Below are 18,939 nucleotides of genomic sequence, written 5' to 3' on the forward strand. Positions count from 1 at the left end.
AGGTCTTCGGGGATAAACAAATCTTCATTAAACAACAGTGTGTACTTGCTGCTGGAGAGGTGCTAGTTTGCTTATTGGGCACTGCCGAGGTTGAGTAAGGGACTGTGGCACTGCCACAAAGTTGAGGGGAGAGACATGCAGAGGTTTGTAAGAGGGTTTTAAAAGCCTTCCATTACAATCTTAATGTGTCTTACAATGTCTCCCTCTTGCCCCTGCTCTAATCTTGTTCTCACCTGTGAGTTAACTGTGTTCAGGTGTGCTGCACTCAGGTGAAGGGGCGTGGCTGGTAGGAGATAAGGGAGCAGGGGATTGTTTGGGGAGGGATTTCTTGATTTTGTTGGGGAAAGAGGAAGGAGAATGGTGGCAGCCTGCCTTGGCAGAGGAAAAATCTTATATGGACTCGTGTTTTTGGTGTTTCCTCGACCGTGATTGTGTGGAGAACCAGAAAGAAACTTACCCAACAACCAGGTAGACTGTTTCTTTTATTCTACCCTGTTGAGTATGATTCCTCTCTTTTCTGGGCAATTTTTTCATTTTTTTGCAGTGCATTGTTTTTTTCCCAGAGCCTGTTTTTCATTTTAAGCATTGGACATCAGACTTTTCTTTCACATTGGGATTATCTTGAGTTGGATAAGGACAATTGTTATTAATGGGGACAATCCACTGGTTACCTTTTCTCAACTTTTTTTTCTTGTATTATCATTTGGGGAGGGGCACCATATATAAATAAATCATCCTTGAGTCTATTTAAGTTTTGGTTTACTATGATAATCTGCTGGTGTCAGTAGGGGGCCGGAGTCAGGCCCCTTATTTTTTCTAGCCCCCGCTAACCAAGGTTAAGCAATAATTGTAGCTTTTGAATTTAACTTATGTGTTGGGAACACTGAATGTGGGACCACAGGATGCAGACTCAGTACACAGACTTGAATGTGAATCACAGTTTATTGTGCTGAAGAAAGCCAGTGAGGGGGAGCTGAGGGCCAACGTGGAGCCAGGGTGTGGGGTTTCCAGGAGGGCAGATGAATCGCTGGAGCAGAGCTGGTAGAAGTCAGGAAGAGAGCCGGAGGACAGGGCGCAGGAACTAGGCACAGGAGAGAAACAGGTCAGTTCCAGGATCAAAAATACAAAACTAGTCACAAAGTAGCCTGATGTTTACCACAGGAGGGTAACGGACGATCTGGCGAGGAGTGGAAGAATGAACTGGTGTTTTATCCTGCAGCAGTGTAGGTGGCTTGATTGTGAGATGTGGAACAGGTGAGTGATTACAGCTGGTGTGAGCCTGATCCCAGTAGACCTCCTGACTCCGCCCCAGCTCCAGACAGACACAGAGACAGACACAGACACACCCACAAAAGGGAAGGGAACAACGGGAAACACAGGGAGAAGACACAGGACTGTGACATTATGACAAGGCTTTAAAGGTAAGCTGATTGTTATAGCACCAAACCCCCAAACTACTCGAGTGGCGTCGTACTATGGATGACCCTGTGCTACCCCCCTTGTTTAAGATGTGTGTGGTATGTGTATAAAAGAGGGATATGCAAAGACGGAACATTTCAGCTTTTGGTTGCCTGATTGTGTGGATTAACATATAATGAAAATTAAATTAATTACATTTAAATTGAATTAAATAACATAGGTACCATAGAATCCAACATGCTGTTAAATAAACTTAAAGTAAATGTGATTTTTTCCAGAGTGTTAGTACTGGTGTTACAAGAAAACCAAAAAGGCTAAACATTTGTAGTGCTGTAAATGCCATTTCAGCAGCAGTGTTGGAGGAAGTATTCAGATCCTTTACTTCAGTCATAGTACTTATTGCAGAAAAGTTTAAATCAATTTATAAATCTGAATAATTGAAATAATTAAAAGTAAACAGCAAGTCCTCATGCTTGATAAGTGGGAACTATGAAATGTTTTTGCATGAAAAATGAGAAATTTGCACTTGATCATCAGATGCCTACCTAGAGCCTGGTTATGTTCAAGGTTCTGCGTCTTAAAAGTGTTCGCCAAGTGCTTGGGTTAAGTTAAATTAAAGGGTGTGGTGCTAAACCTCTTCTGTATGAAAAGTTTCCTGAAATAACTTTTGTTATAATTTGGCATTATATAAATTAAATGGACTTGACTGTCAAGTTGCAAAACGTTGTTACAGAGGTTAGTAAAGAGAACATTAGGTGTTGAAAATGAGTAAAGGGCAGAGTCACAAAACTGGAAAGCTTTTTCAGGCAGTGCTACCCTATACCAGGTAATCCTCTCTATGCTTCAGAGAAATCTGTGGGCCATCTCTGTTAATCTCTCCACTGCTCTATGGCTGTGTGTACCCAGGGCTTTTCTTAAGCTTCCCACTGCAGATAAGTCTAGAGAGAAAACATGGTGGAATGGAAATCATGCCTGTTCTATTATCATATTTTTATCGCATCCTCCAGGTTTAAATCCCAACACTGCTCAAGTCTTTGCTCACAAGGAACTGCACACCAACAGCTATGGAAGCATGGAGAAGAAGGGCTGAACCAGAGGCCTTGGATTCATTTCACAAGTTGGGTCCACAACTGTGTGTGTGTGTGTGTGAGAGAGAGAGCGAAAGACAGAGAGACACAGAAGAAAACATTTATTGGTTTCTAGATGTAAACATAGTTGGTGAAAGCACTCTTTGACACGGGAAAACTGAAATATCCTTATACAGTGATTTAATATAATATCTGACGAAAAGTTATGCACAAGGTTCTTGTGATATCTCATGGAATTATGCCATGATATCTCACAAATTAGCGCCCCAGCTGGTTAAGTTTAGGAAAACAATCCTGGTTGGTCATCATCACGTAATGTAATGTGACAGCATGATGTGATGGCTTGAAATAACTAATATTAACTCTTTTAATACACTCACTCAGCTTACTTTTAGGAAATGGCCTCTTGGACCTTCTACTTTTGGTGCTCTTGAGCTTAACTGGCTGCTGAAGATTGCCTGTTACAAGCTGAAGTCAGTGCAGAGAGCCCTTTGCAGAGGCTGCAACATACTCTGAACTGATTTCAATAAAAAGAAAAATGCTTAGAATTTCAGTTCAGCATCATAATCCCTGTAATGACATGTATGCTGGAGGCTGTCAGTACCTAAATTCTTAAAAATATTTGGGCCATTTGTCCATAGAGTACATATGCATTTACATGTAGTTATAATTGCCCTTCAGTGCAGAGTTTGCATGTTCTCTCCGTGTCAGCTTGGGTTTTCTCCGGGTAGGGTAGACTGAGTACAGTTGAGACACTTTTTGCTTCTCCATTTTTGAACAGATATTGCACAAAAACTATACACTGAAAATAAGTGCAGTTTAATTTGTTTGTATACTAAGTTATTATTGATGAATATCATTTATAAGTTGTTTATTTTTTCCACAATCAGGTCATAAACATGAGGTGCATTTTTACCATGGTACTGTCTCAACTATACCCCATATGTGTACAGTTGAGACGGTACCGTGGTACAGTTGAGACACCTATTGAACCCCATTGATGATGACTGAACATCAATTGTAAATACAATAAACTTTTAAAAAAAATGACAATTTGACGATATTTCAATAAAAATTCATTCATTCATATTATTGTAAATAAACAATAATAAAACACCAACAATAGCCTAAAATGTCAACCCTAAAAATAGGCTAAACAAGAATTTATGACACGCAACTGAGTGGTCATGTGGGGCTAGGCTATGGCGCCGGCGGTGGTGTTTAGTTTTTATTTTACAAAACCTAACAACAAACAACAAAGAAAAAACACTGATTCACTCCTCACAGTGATGGCATATGTAGCTTTGGCTGCCAGCGGTGCACTCTACATGAGACCACATGCCACATCTGGAGCACGACACCCATTGCTCTCCTTGCTTTGACCTTGAAAACCACTCCTCGCACACCAGGCATTGGGTGTCTTCTGCGCTTTTCTTCTTCTTTTTCCCTCCTTCCTTCTTTTCTGCCAAGATCTTTCTTTTCACCTTCAAGGAGGACTCTTTCTTCTCCTCTTTAAGGGCCTCCTTTTCAGGGGTATCTGTGAGAATGGTGCTGATCCTTTTCCTCCGGCACTGACGATTGACCTTTCTGGGGCCAGCTTTCGGGTGAGGCCTGACTATTTCAGGAGAAAAGTCTGGAACAGGCTCCTGGTGAACAGGAAACACACACACACACACACACACACACAGAAACACACATATGAATATTTAACTTTCAGAATTGTACAAGCAGTATACTATAAGTAAAATACATTTTTCTCACTTCAGTGGTGATAGTTTCCTCCTCTTGTATAGACAGAGGAACCTCAACTAATGTGAGGGTCACTTCCTGAACACCCTCAGAGTTTTCTGTTATGACCGGCCCAGAAAGAGCAGTGGACAATGACAGGATAACAGTTGATGGTCCGGCTGATGTGAGGGAGGCAGTGGACGGCTCTGGTGGACTGAGGTTGACCATGGATGGTCCAGCTGTTGTGAGGGAGGCAGTGGACGGCTCTGGTGGACTGAGGTTGACCATGGATGGTCCGGCTGTTGTGAGGGCAGTAGCAGACAACCCAGGTGTGAAGGCTGCAGCAAATGGCCCAGATGTTGTGGGGGCGGCAGTGGACGGCTCAGGGAGAGATGCTTCTGGAGGGGGCCTGTCAGTCACTGATGCAGGGAGAAAATCATCTTTCTTGAAAATGTCTGCTTTGTAGGGCCAGATGCCAGTGCTTGAGAAACCCTTTTTAACATTCAAGGGTGACGCTGTCAGCAGCAAGATGTTGTTCAGCAACTGTGGCAGGTCGTAGATGGTGAGCGTTTCCCCTGGATGCTCACGGTGCCACTTGCCCATCTCACTGTTGAAGTGCTTCTTAAGTGGTCCATAGACAACCTTGTCCAGAGGTTGTAAATGGTGCGTGCAGTGTGGTGGAAAGGACAACATCACCACACCATTTTCCCAGCAGAAGTTGATGGCTTCGATTGAAATGTGGGAGGAGTGGTTGTCCAACAGAAGCAGGACCTTCCTCTCTTGAGTTGGCCTGGTGTGATGGACAAAATGCTGTAGGAAGACAACAAAGTCCTGCTCCTGCATCCACCCGCTGCCATTGGCTGTGCCTATAGACCCCTCAGGACCACCACGGATAAAATGTGGCAGGTATTTCTTGCGGGGAAAGACAAAGTGGGGGGGGGGGGGGGGGGTGATGTTGCCAAGAGCATTTCCAGCCAATGCCATTGTAACCAGGACCCCCCTCTCAGCTGATGTCACTGCTCCCACTCTTCTCACTCCCTTCATGGCGACAAGGAAGCCAGGTTTCTGGACAGTCACGAGCCCCGTCTCATCAACATTCCAAACATCTTTGGCCTCAAAGTTGTGCTTCTTGTAGACTGAGGCTAGCTTTTCAAAGAAGGTTGCCACATTCAACTCATTGAAATTAGCATTTCGGTGGAGACTTGTAGCTTGAGGGCTCCTGATGGACAGACGTTGGTCAACTTGCCCCTGCCATGCCATTTTCTGCCCAGTGTGGAGGACAAGGCAGCCTGTAGAAAGCTGCCAATTCAAAGGCCAATTTGCAAACCTAAAACAATAATAATTTTAAAAAAAATTACTTTGATAATGCAGTTGTATTGTACTAGTCTAATATGTTTCATGTTACGACTGAATAATCTCATGATTTAAAATGAAAGGCTATTTAAAAATGCATTTACAGAAAATTGTTGTGCAACAAAACATCTGTTATGTATTATGATACTGGCTTATCTGTCATTGTATTTAACCTGGTCTCTCCCTATAGGTGTTTTTAGTGCATTCCTACCTCTTTCGGGGGTAGCCCATAGTATAAGGCTGCTGCATTTCTGATATAGGCTACCAGGCTGAGCTCCTGTTCAGCAGTAAAGACTGCATTGCAGCTCCTGTACCCTACTGAGGGCAACATGCTTGAGTCCTGTTCAGCCAACACTCTCTTCCTTTTGACATATCGAGCAAGTGAAGGAACAGGAATGCAAAATTCCTTAGCTACACTCCTAATTGACCTCCCTTCCTGCACCACTTCTGAGGCCCTCTCTAAGATCTGTGTTGGCACTCCCCTATTTGTGGTCCTAGCCCTGAAGCGGGACATCCTGCAATAGGCATAGCACAAGAAGACAAACAAACAAAAAAATCTATACAGGCTACACAACATAGCTACCATACACACACACACACACACACACACACTGCATGCCTTTTTATTTCTGAACTCTGAAGTAGGCTAGGCTACACACATCCAATAAAGGCTGTATCAACTGTACCCGTTCTACCACCTTGCCTATTACACCACACTCTAAATTATCCTTATATCATTCATGGTTAAAAAGATGACCATTAATATAACACAGTTCAAGTATCAGAAATATTACATTTTATTTACATTTTCTTTGTTTGTGGTCTTATTATGACTTGTAACCTTTACGCTGCACAACTGAACAGCATGTGATGTAATAGAACTCTGTCACGGGTACAGTTGAGACATTGTGTCTCAACTGTACCCCGCTAACCACCTTGTGTATTTCTCTAGATTATACAGTAACCTAACATGCTAGGTTAGCATGAAATATGTGAGTTTTTAGGGCACAGAACAATGTTTGCAATGATGTAAGTTATGTTTGATGGTCACAAAAGGATAATAAACTATTCATTGTGGAAGGGACATGGTAAAGTGAAATTCTTACCTTAGCAAAAAGACTTTTTCTGATATCTTCTGACTGGAGATGCTAGCACTCTTCAAATTTCCCACCATCAAAGAGGATGCTAATACGCATGTGCTGAGTGAAAAATCACTGCTCAGACTTGCAGCGCAGGCAAGATATTTAGGATGTTTCAACTGTACACATGTCTCAACTATACTCAGTCTCCAGCTTCCTCCCACAGTCCAAAGACATGCAGGTTTCAGAAAGGTTAATTGGTGACTCTAAATTGTCTGTAGGTGTAAATGTGAGTGTGAATGGTTGTCTGTCTCTGTGTGTTAGCCCTGTGATAGTCTGGTGACCAGAGCATGTGAGCGGAGTGGGACCGGGGAGTGAGGAGCGGCTATTTTTTTAAAAGGTGGAGCGGAGCCTTATCTCTCACTCCAATTTCGCTCTGGTCGCTCATGCCAGAATGCATCTTTGCACCTGCGCACACCCACACTATTTTCTTTCAAAACTATGGAGTTTACTGTGTACTTCAGAAAAGAAACTGAGAAGAGAAGCAGCGGTACCTTGGAGAACGGTCCCTCACTGCGGGGAGAGACGAGAGGGCTTCGGAGGTCGGCCGCTTAACCTGGTCCGTCTCCTCCACACTTTGACTATTTCCACCCTGCCAACAGTGGTACCGTGTAGAACGGTCCCTAACTGTGGGGAGAGGGGAGAGGGCTTCCCCAGAGAATCTACCAAGCTCATGTTTTATTGGTGCTGTAGCATTGTTCCGACCTCTCATTATTCCGACCTCTCATTAGTCAGACGTCCCGTTGTTCCAATATGTGATTATTACTGTAGCCTATTTGTGTACCATAGAGGATCAGCAATGCAACAAAAGTAGGCTACTGGTCGAGATACAAGTGTCATAGAGAGGAGAGAATGAAACACCATAACTTCCTGTTATTAACTCTAGGGTCTGGGTTGTGTGGGGAGCTCTCCGCGGTGCTGAACGCGTATTTCTGCCTTGATGGTGCGCCGCGACTGTGGAGCTGGGAAAGGCTTGAGGCGAAGCAGGCTCATGGCTTATGTGTTTGCCTCTTTCTTTTTCATTTTAACCCACACCATGATCTTTTCCTGACCCTAACCAAGTGGTTTTCGTGCCTAAACCTAACCAGACCTTAACCACAGGGCATCATGAACAATGGGTTTAATATGGTCGGAACAATGGGATGTTGGACCAATGGGCTGTCGGAAAAATGGGCAGACCCTGTTTTATTTGTGAATAGAAGATTACAGGTTAGGGTAGTACGACGCAGTTGTTTTGAGCGGAGTGGTGAGCGAGTGGAGCGGGATAAAATTTATGATGGAGTGGAGCGGAGCGAAGAATGCGCAGAACCAAGCGGAGCGGACGAGTGGCGCAAAGTGACAGGTCTGCGAGCAAGGAGTGGAAATTTTCACCCGCTCCGCTCCACTCACATGCTCTGCTGGCGACCTGTCCAGGGTGTACCCTGCCTCTCGCCCAATGTCAGCTGGGATAGGCTCTCAGACAACTTTTACCAGGGTCTCAGACCTTGATTGGCTTGTTAGGGCTTTGGCTTGTTCACAATCATCATTAAGAAAGGCCAGATGATACAAAATTAAGAGCTGACTCCTGAATCCTTGTCCTAACAATCAGCAGCCATGGGCTCCTCTAAACAGCTGTCTAGCACTCTGAAAACTAAAATAACTGATGCCCACAAAGCAGGAGAAGGTTATAAGAAGATAGCAAAGTGTTTTCAGGTAGCTGTTTTCCCAATTCCTAAAGTAATTAAGAAATGGCAGTTAACAGGAACTGTTAGACGATTTATCAGACTCTGGAGTGGTTGTGCACTGTTCTACTGTGCAGTGACACCTGTACAAATATGACCTTCATGGAAGAGTCATCAGAAGAAAACCTTTCCTGTGTCCTCTCCACAAAATTCAGAAGTTGGCAAAGGAACATCTCAACAAGCCTGATGCTTTTTGGAAACAAGTCCTGTGGAGTGGTGAAGTTAAGATAGAACTTTTTGGATGCAATGAGCAAAGGTATGTTTGGAGAAAAAAGGGTGCAGAATTTCGCAAAAAGAACACCTGTCTAACTGTTAAACATGAGAGTGGATCTATCATGCTTTGGGCTTGTGTTGCAGCCAGTGTCACAGGGAACATTTCACAGGTCGAGGGAAGAATGGATTCAGTTAAATTCCAGCAAATTCTGGAAGCAAACATCTGTAAAAAAGCTGAAGATGAAGATAGGATGGCTTCTACAACAGGACAATGATCCTAAACACACCTCGAAATCCACAATGGACTACCTAAAGAGGCGCAAGCTAATTGTCATGGCCCTCACAGTCCCCTGACAAAAATATCAATAAAACTCAGTGGCTAGACCTCAAAAGAGCAGTGCATGCAAGACCACCCAAGAATCCCTAGAAGCCTTTCGCAATGAAGAATGGGTGAAAGTCCCCCAAACTAGAACCGAAAGACTCTAAGCTGAACACAAAAAGCATTTAGAAGCTTTGATACTTGCCCAGGGGGGAGGACTGACCATGCAGGGTGCCCCAACATTTGCTTCAGGCCCCTTTCCTGTTTTTGATATTTTGAAACTGGAAAAGATTGAAATAAAAAAGTAATCGTGTTTAAAATGTTGAAGAAATGTGTCATGTTTAACTTCATGCCTTTTGGAAATTAGTTCTTCTTCTTCTTACTGAACTACTCGCAGTAAATGAAATTTTGCATGCCACTGGTATATAAGCCTTGGACTACCCTTTTGTGAATTCTGTGTGGTACAAGAGCATAGCACTTCGTGAACTCAACAAAACCCACTGTTGGTGAATATAATATAAGCAGCTGTTATGTTTCCTGTAAAAATGAACACGCAAAGAAATTTAGCAGCATATAAATCTGATATTTAGTAGACAAAAAAGTCATTTTTATATTTTACTATTACTGATTGTTTCTACCACAAACCACACAACCACAACCATGCAAAGTCTGCATACAATAAATTAAACCAACAGTTTGTTTGGACTGTGTCTCTGTGAATGTGTTTTGAGTTGTAGTTGGTCAGCTAGGCAGTTGTTATCAGAGAACTGCTCATGTGCTCATGCCATGTTATATAAAAATCTGTCTGGACACATTCAGCACACTAGAAACTACAGTATAAATACCCAAAAGTTACTGAGTTGTGACTGCAGGGTGGTGTGACTTTAAGAATGATTGATTGGTGATAAAGATAGCTTATGCCCAATAATCTGATAGAAACCATCGGCAGATGTTCGTGAAGGAATTTTATGACAGTGACAAGTGAAGGACTCATCACTTATTATTTTGCATTTCAGCTCCAATATCCAGTGTTATATTAAACTTGGTGAAGCTTGCTTCCAATCTTAGCTCAGTCTGTGACATTTTGTCAGTCCATTAATGAGGCAATGTGGAAACTGACAACAGAACTGTCAGTGTGAACTGAACTCTGATAATGATGAGTGTAAAAACCACCAGAGTGTGCTGATATGAGATCATATGAGTTAGAGCCTGCTCACCAGACCCAGAGCCACATCAGCTCTATTAGTTGTCTCTAAACATCAACATATATCAACATGGCAACATTTGCTGCATATGACCTATAAATATCTGCAAAATCTAATTAAATACAAGATTGAGAGACGACAGCCATGCTAGCCACTCAGTGAGGCTGTATCACACAGTGATGCTTTCCCCTAAAAGCTAATATCAGCATGCAAACATGCTCACAATGTCAATACTTAATTCTTCATTAAGCAGGTGCAGGTGTTCATGACACTTTCTCCCCACCCTCTTTCCCTAAAATAGCTTTGGTTAACTCTATATATCAAAATAAGACATATCAGATCAGAATAAAATGTAAGATTAAAATTAACAATTTAGGATTGCAAGTTTCCAGGCCATTTCTCCTAACCTTTAACTGTTTGGAGATGGGAATCGTCAGTTGATATGGATATCTCACCTAAACCTGACCTTTGACCTCTTTCCTCTTTCCTAACCTTGACCTGTTTAGACATGGGAATTAAACCTGGCCCTAAACCTCTTACCCTTAGCTCTTTCATTTCTTGGGCTGATATTTATTTTGGAACTGTTCTTCTGACAGAAAGAGCAACTGCATTTAGACAAAGGTCTGTGCCAGTACAGTTTTTGCACTCTCACAGTCATGATTTCCCTCAACCTAACTCCTGTCATATTAAGGGAATGCGTTAAGTGCTGTATAGAGGACCTAGGAGGACCCTAGAAGAGCACACTTGTAGAACTGGGGAACAAAGGACCCTTTGTCATGTTCCTATAATATGCCATAAGGGAAACATAGGAATAACTCTTTTAGGCTCACCATGTTCACCATCATAATAATTGTGCATCAAATCTATGCCATACCAACTGCATAGGCTCTGCATGGGTGCATACCCTGTACGGTAGCCTATGCTGTAGCCTGACGTGCACCTCCCCATGTTTATTTTTGTGAGCTGAAAACCATTTCCCTTCTTGGAAAAAAGCTATTTAACAGATAAGAAACAATAAATTGTAAAGACAATAACACCCCCAGGAAAAGGCATTTTAAGTCCTGAGTGTGATTTATCCTGGCTTCATATGAGTAGAGGAAACATCCCCTACCCCACAGGCTAATTAATGCAATGTAAAATGTGATAGGCTTATACTATTAACATTAGCACTTTGTGGGGAAAACGTGTTTAGTATAAGACAGTTGTTTTGTCAGTGAACATTGTGAGCTGTAATGAAGGCATATATTGTTAACATTACATTTGTTAAATGTTGCCATTGTTCCTGATTTCATATGATTAGAGGAAAACTCCACTAGCTGCTAGGCTAATTTATACAATGTAAATGGCATAGGCTTGTGCCAATAACATTATCATGTAGTATTTCTGGGGAAAATGTGTCTAGCAAAAGACAAGTGTTTTGTCAATGAATCTTGCACGTTTTAATGGAGCCAAATATGTTCTTGTGTTAAGTGTGTAGGTTTAGGTGTGTTTTGAATCTGTTAGACTTTGTAGCACATCACAGAAACCCCACGTTGACTAGTGTTTTAGAGGTGTAACTGCAGAGCATCACAGACACACCACTGCACAAGTATAAATGCTCACGACAGCATACACCACATGCTTAATTTCACGGCATAGGCTCTGTGTAGAGCTGACGCACAACTATAAATCCACCTTTTGTTCAGAATGTTAGCATGCTAACATTTGATATTTGCATTAAACATTAAGTATTTTGTCATCAACTAAAGTACTGAACACATTAAAATTTTGACCTGATGATGATGATGATGATACTAGATGACAATGTAAGGGTTAACCTAAGTGATTGCAATTAATCCTGAAGGGAACATGAATGTGTGCACTAAATTTCATGACAATCCATGATTTGGTTGTATAGACAAAACACTCAGAATCATTAATGTGATCCTCATGATGCCGCTAGAGGAAAACTCGAGTCAAGACATCAAAGTCAGTACGATTTATCCTCTAGGGTCAATGAGGACCATGTCTGCACAAAATTACATGGTATTTCATCAAGTGTTTGTTGAGATAATGGCCAAAATGGTGCATCGACCAACCAACCAACCAAAATTACCACCACAAAATATAAACTAATTCAGCACTGATCATAACAAATCTACATAGATTGATTCCCGATTTTCCATCAGCTGACATAATAATAAAATAAGTGAGTAAGTAAGTCAGTGTTTCCCATATATTGACGAGACTATGGCGGCCCGCCATAATCTAATTTGCCCCGCCATAGTCTCCAAAAATCGGCCGGATAAAGCGCCTACTGAGGATTCATTGGCTCCCCCCTCCACCTCCCCTCCTGGCCTCACCACAGACGTTGCTCTCCTAGTGCATTCAGAGTTTTCATGGGTGTTTTATTTTGAAAATTGACCGGATACTCTCGTCTTTTTCTGCGCAGCAGAGCCATCCGATGTTGACATGGGAGGTTGGTTGACAAGACACACACACAGCAAGGGAAACTCATGCAGAGAATTGTTTTTGTATAGATGGATAACTACTTTTTTATCTCACTGCATTAAAAAGTTGTGGGAAATTCAAAGGCTACATATTATAATGGCTGGAACTGTATGCTGTATTAATATGGTTGCATTTGGAAAATGGTTTGTGTGCTATATATGTATATGACACTGAAAACTAGACAGTTCATATCTCTGCTAAACAAAAAAAAAACAATGCGTCTTTGTTTTATTGTCACTACAGACATGCCTGATCATTCATCTGACAGCAGTGAAGCAGAGTCAGCTCCTGCTGTTGCTGCTGTTGCTGCTCCTGCTGCTGCTGCATCCACAGCAATCCAACCACCCAGAGGTATGTACATGGCAAAAGTTGGATTGCATTTTTTGTGGTCTGAGTGTAATTTATGCATGTATGTTATTAAGTATGACAACTATTGTATTTATTGCCCTTCATGTTGGAGATGTGAGATTTATTTTTTTATTTTTTGTAAAGTGGACAGTATATATTAATGTACATTTACAGGACTTGACTAACCCTGTGTTTCAATTTCCATTTTCATACAGCGAGGAAGAGGACCAACAAGCGGAGTGACAGGACGGAAAGTGACAGGCGGCCAGAAATTGAGGCGCTTCTTGTTGCTGCTCTGAGGAGGCCGCAAGAACCTGCTCCACCTCCCCCTTCAGATGATGAGCTTTTCCTGAAAAGTCTGGTTCCTGCGCTGCAAAGATTGTCACCCCAGCAGAAGGAATTTGTAAAATTTCAAATACATAAACTTATTTATGAGTCAAGTACTCTTATCTTAAATTTGGAACCTGTTGAATAGGCTGCTGGGGTGACAATCTGACAATCTGGTGACAATCAAAGCCTGTCACAGTGATGTCTGCTTTTATTGCAGTGTAGACATGCCAAAAAAGCTGTATTACCACACATTAATAAAATATCATGGATAAAAATAAAAGCAGACACAGTGTTCTCTATTATATGAATAGATGACACAGACACAGGTACATATTTATTTTGGTGCTAATATTCAATGCAGGAATTGTGCTCTTTAGTAATGTGTGGGTGGCTCTTAAAAGAGCTGTTTTGTGTGCTTGTGCACTACACTGTGTCTTGCCATGGCACAGCTCCCTCTGCAGAGAAGAAGGATGTGAAGGGCTCCCTAACCCTAATGGCCTCTCTTGCTGAGATGTTGGCAGCAATTCTGCCCAGATCTGGCAGTGGCTCCACTTCACCGACGGCAACTGGGATGCTCACCCGCAGGTAGCCTTCACACACTTCTCTGCCACATCTGGATGGACCTCAGTGGGATGCCTGTACATCCTCCACTGTGAGGAAAGGTTCCCAATGGCACACTCAACAACCAGCCGAGCTCGGGACAGACGGTAGTTAAACATCCGTCACTCTTTTGGAAGCATGCGCCCAGGGAATGGCCTCATGAGGTTCTTCCAGAGTGGAAAGGCCTCATCCCCAACAAACACATGAGGCTGTGGTCTTCGGTGGTCAGCTCCTGGAAGTGGCAGGTCAGCAGGCAGTTGCAGGGTGCCAGAACGAAGCGATTGGCCAAAGGCTAAATTGGCCAGAATCCCTCCATCGCTGGTTCTACCATAGCCCCCAACATCGATCACACGAAAGCAATACTGGGCATCCACAACTGCAAGAAGAACCACAGAGAAAGTTCCCTTGTAGTTGAGGTATTGCGATCCAGTGTTTGCAGGGGCTTTCAGTGTGACGTTTTTCCCATCCAGCGCTCCACAGCAGAGAGGGAAATTCCATCGCTCCTGAAACTTCTCTGTAATCAATCTCCACTCCTCTGTGGTGGGCACAGGCATGTATTCCTCCACGAGGCAGTCCCAAATGGCGGTGACCACATCTGGAACTATAGTGGAGACCCCGACCCTGAAGCTGTTGGCAATCGTCCTGAAGGAATCACCAGTAGCTAGGTATCTGCAACACAGAAAATATTTCATATAGCTGAATTGTGGAGAAACATAGGTTATTGATATGGCTGTCCTAGTGCTCACTGAGTGTTTATATTCAGGGTGTGAAATTAAATTTTCAAAATGTGTACATCCACCAGTCACTAACATAGGAATGTTCACCAGCTACTCAATAGTAAATTAGTTATTTATTTTGTGTCTGAAATCTACCAGCAGCTGTCATATTTTACCACCCTTTTGCATGTTATTATTACTTCATTGCGATGAATGAAAGAAGAGCTCATTTTGCTTTGATAGGCTACTTTTACTTTATTCATTAATTTCAAACCAAACCAAATAATACCAACAAGCAGGTCGAGATGATTGTGAATTAGCCAACTATAATTGAATCAATAACTTAATTTGGGATTCATGCCGTTGTAGTAAACAACATTCATTCAGGCGACATGTGACTTGCCGGATACAGTGAATATTTTTTTTTTTTCACATGCAAAAAACTCACCAGAGACAGATGGACAGGCGCTCTGCAGCTGAGACGGACCGCCTGTAGTTGGTGTCCTGGCGGGAGGTCCTGGCACCGATCCTACCCAACAGGTCATTGAACTGGGCCGTGGTCAGCCTGAAATAGCGCTGGAAGCGGCCGCCGTCCAGGCGCAGCTCCAGGAGAAGATGATGATATTCTCCCAGCTGTGTGCGTCTCCGGAGGATGCCATGGACCCAGACACGTCGGTGCTTGGGTTTCCAACGAATCTCGGACTGCCACAGCAGGTACCTACAATGCAGCAATGGTAATCACCTCAGTCATGGTCGATGAGAGAAAGAAATAGCAGGAATAATAATAATAATTTCATTTTATATATGGCAGTAGCCCCTCCTACGGAAGCCCAAAGGGCCATCTTCCGTACCCTCCTCTTCTCTTTGGGCGAATATTCGCAAGTTGTGTGTACGCTCACAATCCAAAGCGACACCGTAGTGGCACGCATTCAGTGCGACGCGCCTGTTTTTTCGTGTGCGTCTGCGGCGCACAGAGATGGAAAAATCTCAACTTTTTCGAATGCAGCAAGCGCACTGCATGTCATGTGATAAGAATTAACCAATCAGCTCCACGGACCTGCTTCTTCCTTTCCGTCCAACGGACTTCACAACATTATGTATCTAATAACACACACTATCTCTACCAGCATGTCCCTCTCTCCCTCTCCTCCACACACACACACACACACATGCACACACCTCACCTCCTGATGCTTGCTGGAAATCCAGTTAACTTTTTTTTGGTTGCTTAGTAACGGCAGGCACGACAGTAGCGCAACCTCCGAAGCGCCGTGGATAAAAGGATGGAAACGGCACAGCTGGCGTTTTCCACGCGCTTTTAGACGCTACATCTGAACGGGGCCTCACTCGCACGAATGACTCGCGTGAATGTCGCGAGTAAAAACAAATATTCCAGCGGTCAAACTTGCGCAAGTAGAGCGAGGCGAATATTTTACTCGCACCCGGTGTGAACACAGGCCTGGAATTTCGTCATTTTAGGGGCAAGGCCACTTGGCCTTTCGTGTTGTCATTTTTTTGAGGGCACAAAGGCCAAAAGTCAGGGCAGCAAGGCCATAAAATAAAACAGTGATTTTAAGTCCACGTTCATAATGAATTTAATTTAAGGACTAAGGATGTATAACTATCTGTGAAATGAATAAATAAAACAAGCTCAAGTAATAATAATGAGTATAATAGCCTAAGTAATAATGTGATTTATTTAATAGCACTAATAAACCCAATGTGTTTTAAATATAGAACAACCAGGTTTATGCAAGCCCCTATTTATAAACAAACAATCTTAAATGTTTTTTGAGTGTACATGATAAACTGATTCACTGAACAAGACTGGCTTACAATTATTTCTGATGTGTTTGTAATGGTTTTGGGTCCGTGTAGCTCTTTGAAGTTAGAGGACAGGCAGAAACTCACTTCCACACACTTGTGGGATTTCACAAATGCTCGTCGTTTATTTTTACGTCCACTTAAAAACACTCCAACCTTACCAAGCCCGGTTGTACGGCTACTACAATTTCATACATGAACATAAGTCACCACACGTACTTACAACCATTACTGTTGTGTTGAGAGACATAAAGAAAAAGCGGGAGCACATAGGTGTACGTCCGACCAGCGTTGGGTGCGCTCTCAACAGACTCAAATCATAACAAACGCGGCTTGATGACGTTGCTGTTAAGCGACACAATATACATCATGTTAAAGGCACATTTCATATATTCGACTGTTACTTAAGCAATATTACATCAGAGGGAGTGATGTTATACTCGTATATCGTCACGGCTGTGATTCGGTCATAGGCACGAGGCCGCAGACAATCACAGTTCAATCACAATCACGAGCTCGAGTGTGATATTGCTTTTATACAACAGTTCAACAGTTAAATAAGCAAGGCTGATTAAGAAATGTTGGAAAATGAGGACAAAATAGATAATTTAAGCATTTTATTTGTCTTCCGCCAATGAAAATAGTTCCCTCAGGACTCCGCTGTCACCGTTGCTATGTAACGCAGACTGGTGCGCCAGGCACTTACTTTTTATACACATTTATCTGCACATTTCCATTAATTGTGCAGCCGGTGAAATAAGTCTCTGGTGACTGCATGGTGGACTGTCGCTTCACAGGCACAGCCGACTCTGCCTTCTGATCTGACAGTATGTTGCTTTTCTCCAAGTCATTGAGCTCCGCTGATGAAACACTGACAAACCTGGATGTGTGCTCAGATGGATTCAGCTTCTCCTCTCCCTCATCTTCCTCTGATGACCATTCATAGTTCAATTCAAAACTTATTTTAGGAAATAAATCCATATTTTTGGCTGTTTGACAGATGAATTAATTAGCTTACAATGCAACTGCTGACCTAACTAACACTAACCGTCAGTTTTGATTTGATTGTTGATTGCAATCAGCTGTGAGGCGGAGTGATACATACACAGTGAAACAACCGTGATGTTGTACTCCAATATCGTCACGGTTTTACTGTCTCTCGACCAATCAGATTGCAGGGCCGGAACTAACTGTTGTATGAATGTTGTTAGATAGCTAACAAACAAACAAACAAACTACAGCAGGGCTATTCAATTACTATTTCAACTGGGCCGCATTTCAAAACCAGATCATGTTGATGGGCCACATTTTTAGCAGCGAGCAACCGATCCACTTTTTTTTTGCATACATACATATATGTATATATATATATATGTGTATATATATATATATATATATATATATACATATATATATTTATAGAGGCATGGCCCTCCTCAACATGATGCAGAAACAGACTAAAAAAGAGCTATCAATGCACAGAAGCATAATAAGTGACATTAACAGTATCTAATAACACACACTATCTCTCTACCAGCATCTCCCTCTCCTCTACACACACATGCACACACCTCCTGATGCTTTCCTTATAGGTCAGTTACACAGGATATAGTTTTATACAGTCTATGGCAGCAACAGTCATGTTTACAACAACAAAATCACTATTTAAACCCAATAATGACTCAGTGGAAACAAATCTAACATGTTAATAAAATAAATATTCTTCCTGCCATCACAATACTGACTGAAGAAAGTCACGTTATCTCAGCATGAAGACAAACATCAGTATCAGTCATTCATCCTGCTCTCTGTCCCCCCTCTACTGAGGAGACCCACCACTGGTGATGTAGGCTACGCATCGTCTCATTTGATGTTGCTCAGTAAGAGTCCAGAATGTCATCGCATTTTTTTTGATCAAGTGCTATTACTCAAAATGAGAATAACATAATTCCCAAGATGAATAGTCCACAACAGTAGGTTATTATGACAAACCTTGAGCCATTTATTAGATATTTAAATTTTTAACATAAAATAGGCAGTAGCATTAAATAAAATAAATAAAATAACATCTCTGTAGTGACTCTGAGACAAATTAAAAAAGCCAATATAAAAAAATCAAACAAATTTAAAAGAAGGCTTTGTTAGACATCTGTTACGTAAAAAAAAAGTCATAACTTCCAAAGTCATTTATCTCTACTGCCAGTGGCAGCCTGGTGCTGCTGCTGTATGTGAAACATAGAACTGCAGGGACCAAAGTTCACCAAATACAGACCATAGACTGTATAAAAATAATGGACGTAGTCACCGTGACGTCACCCATCCGTTTCTGAAGAGTGGAACTGAAGCTCAAAATACTCCGCTCTGGACGTCGCCATCTTGGCAGTGTCTGACTCCACCATACAGTCTATGGACTCCACCCAACTCCCAGACAATCAAAAATGGGCCA

The 18,939-nt window shown here is 42.3% G+C and overlaps 1 long non-coding RNA gene across 2 annotated transcripts; it reads left to right on the forward strand.

Annotated features, from left to right (window-relative positions):
- The first annotated feature begins 341 nt into the window (after positions 1–341).
- LOC144463624 (uncharacterized) lies at positions 342–13,616 on the forward strand. Of its 2 annotated transcripts, XR_013491678.1 has the most exons (4): positions 1,247–1,421; positions 2,427–2,536; positions 12,919–13,026; positions 13,239–13,616. It is a non-coding gene; the product is annotated as an uncharacterized LOC144463624 (long non-coding RNA). The 2 variants fall into 2 exon arrangements; XR_013491679.1 differs by lacking the exons at positions 1,247–1,421; positions 2,427–2,536 and adding an exon at positions 342–468.
- The last annotated feature ends 5,323 nt before the right edge of the window (positions 13,617–18,939 follow it).

Source organism: Epinephelus lanceolatus, chromosome 5, assembly GCF_041903045.1.
Source record: "Epinephelus lanceolatus isolate andai-2023 chromosome 5, ASM4190304v1, whole genome shotgun sequence".
NCBI lineage: Eukaryota > Metazoa > Chordata > Actinopteri > Perciformes > Serranidae > Epinephelus > Epinephelus lanceolatus.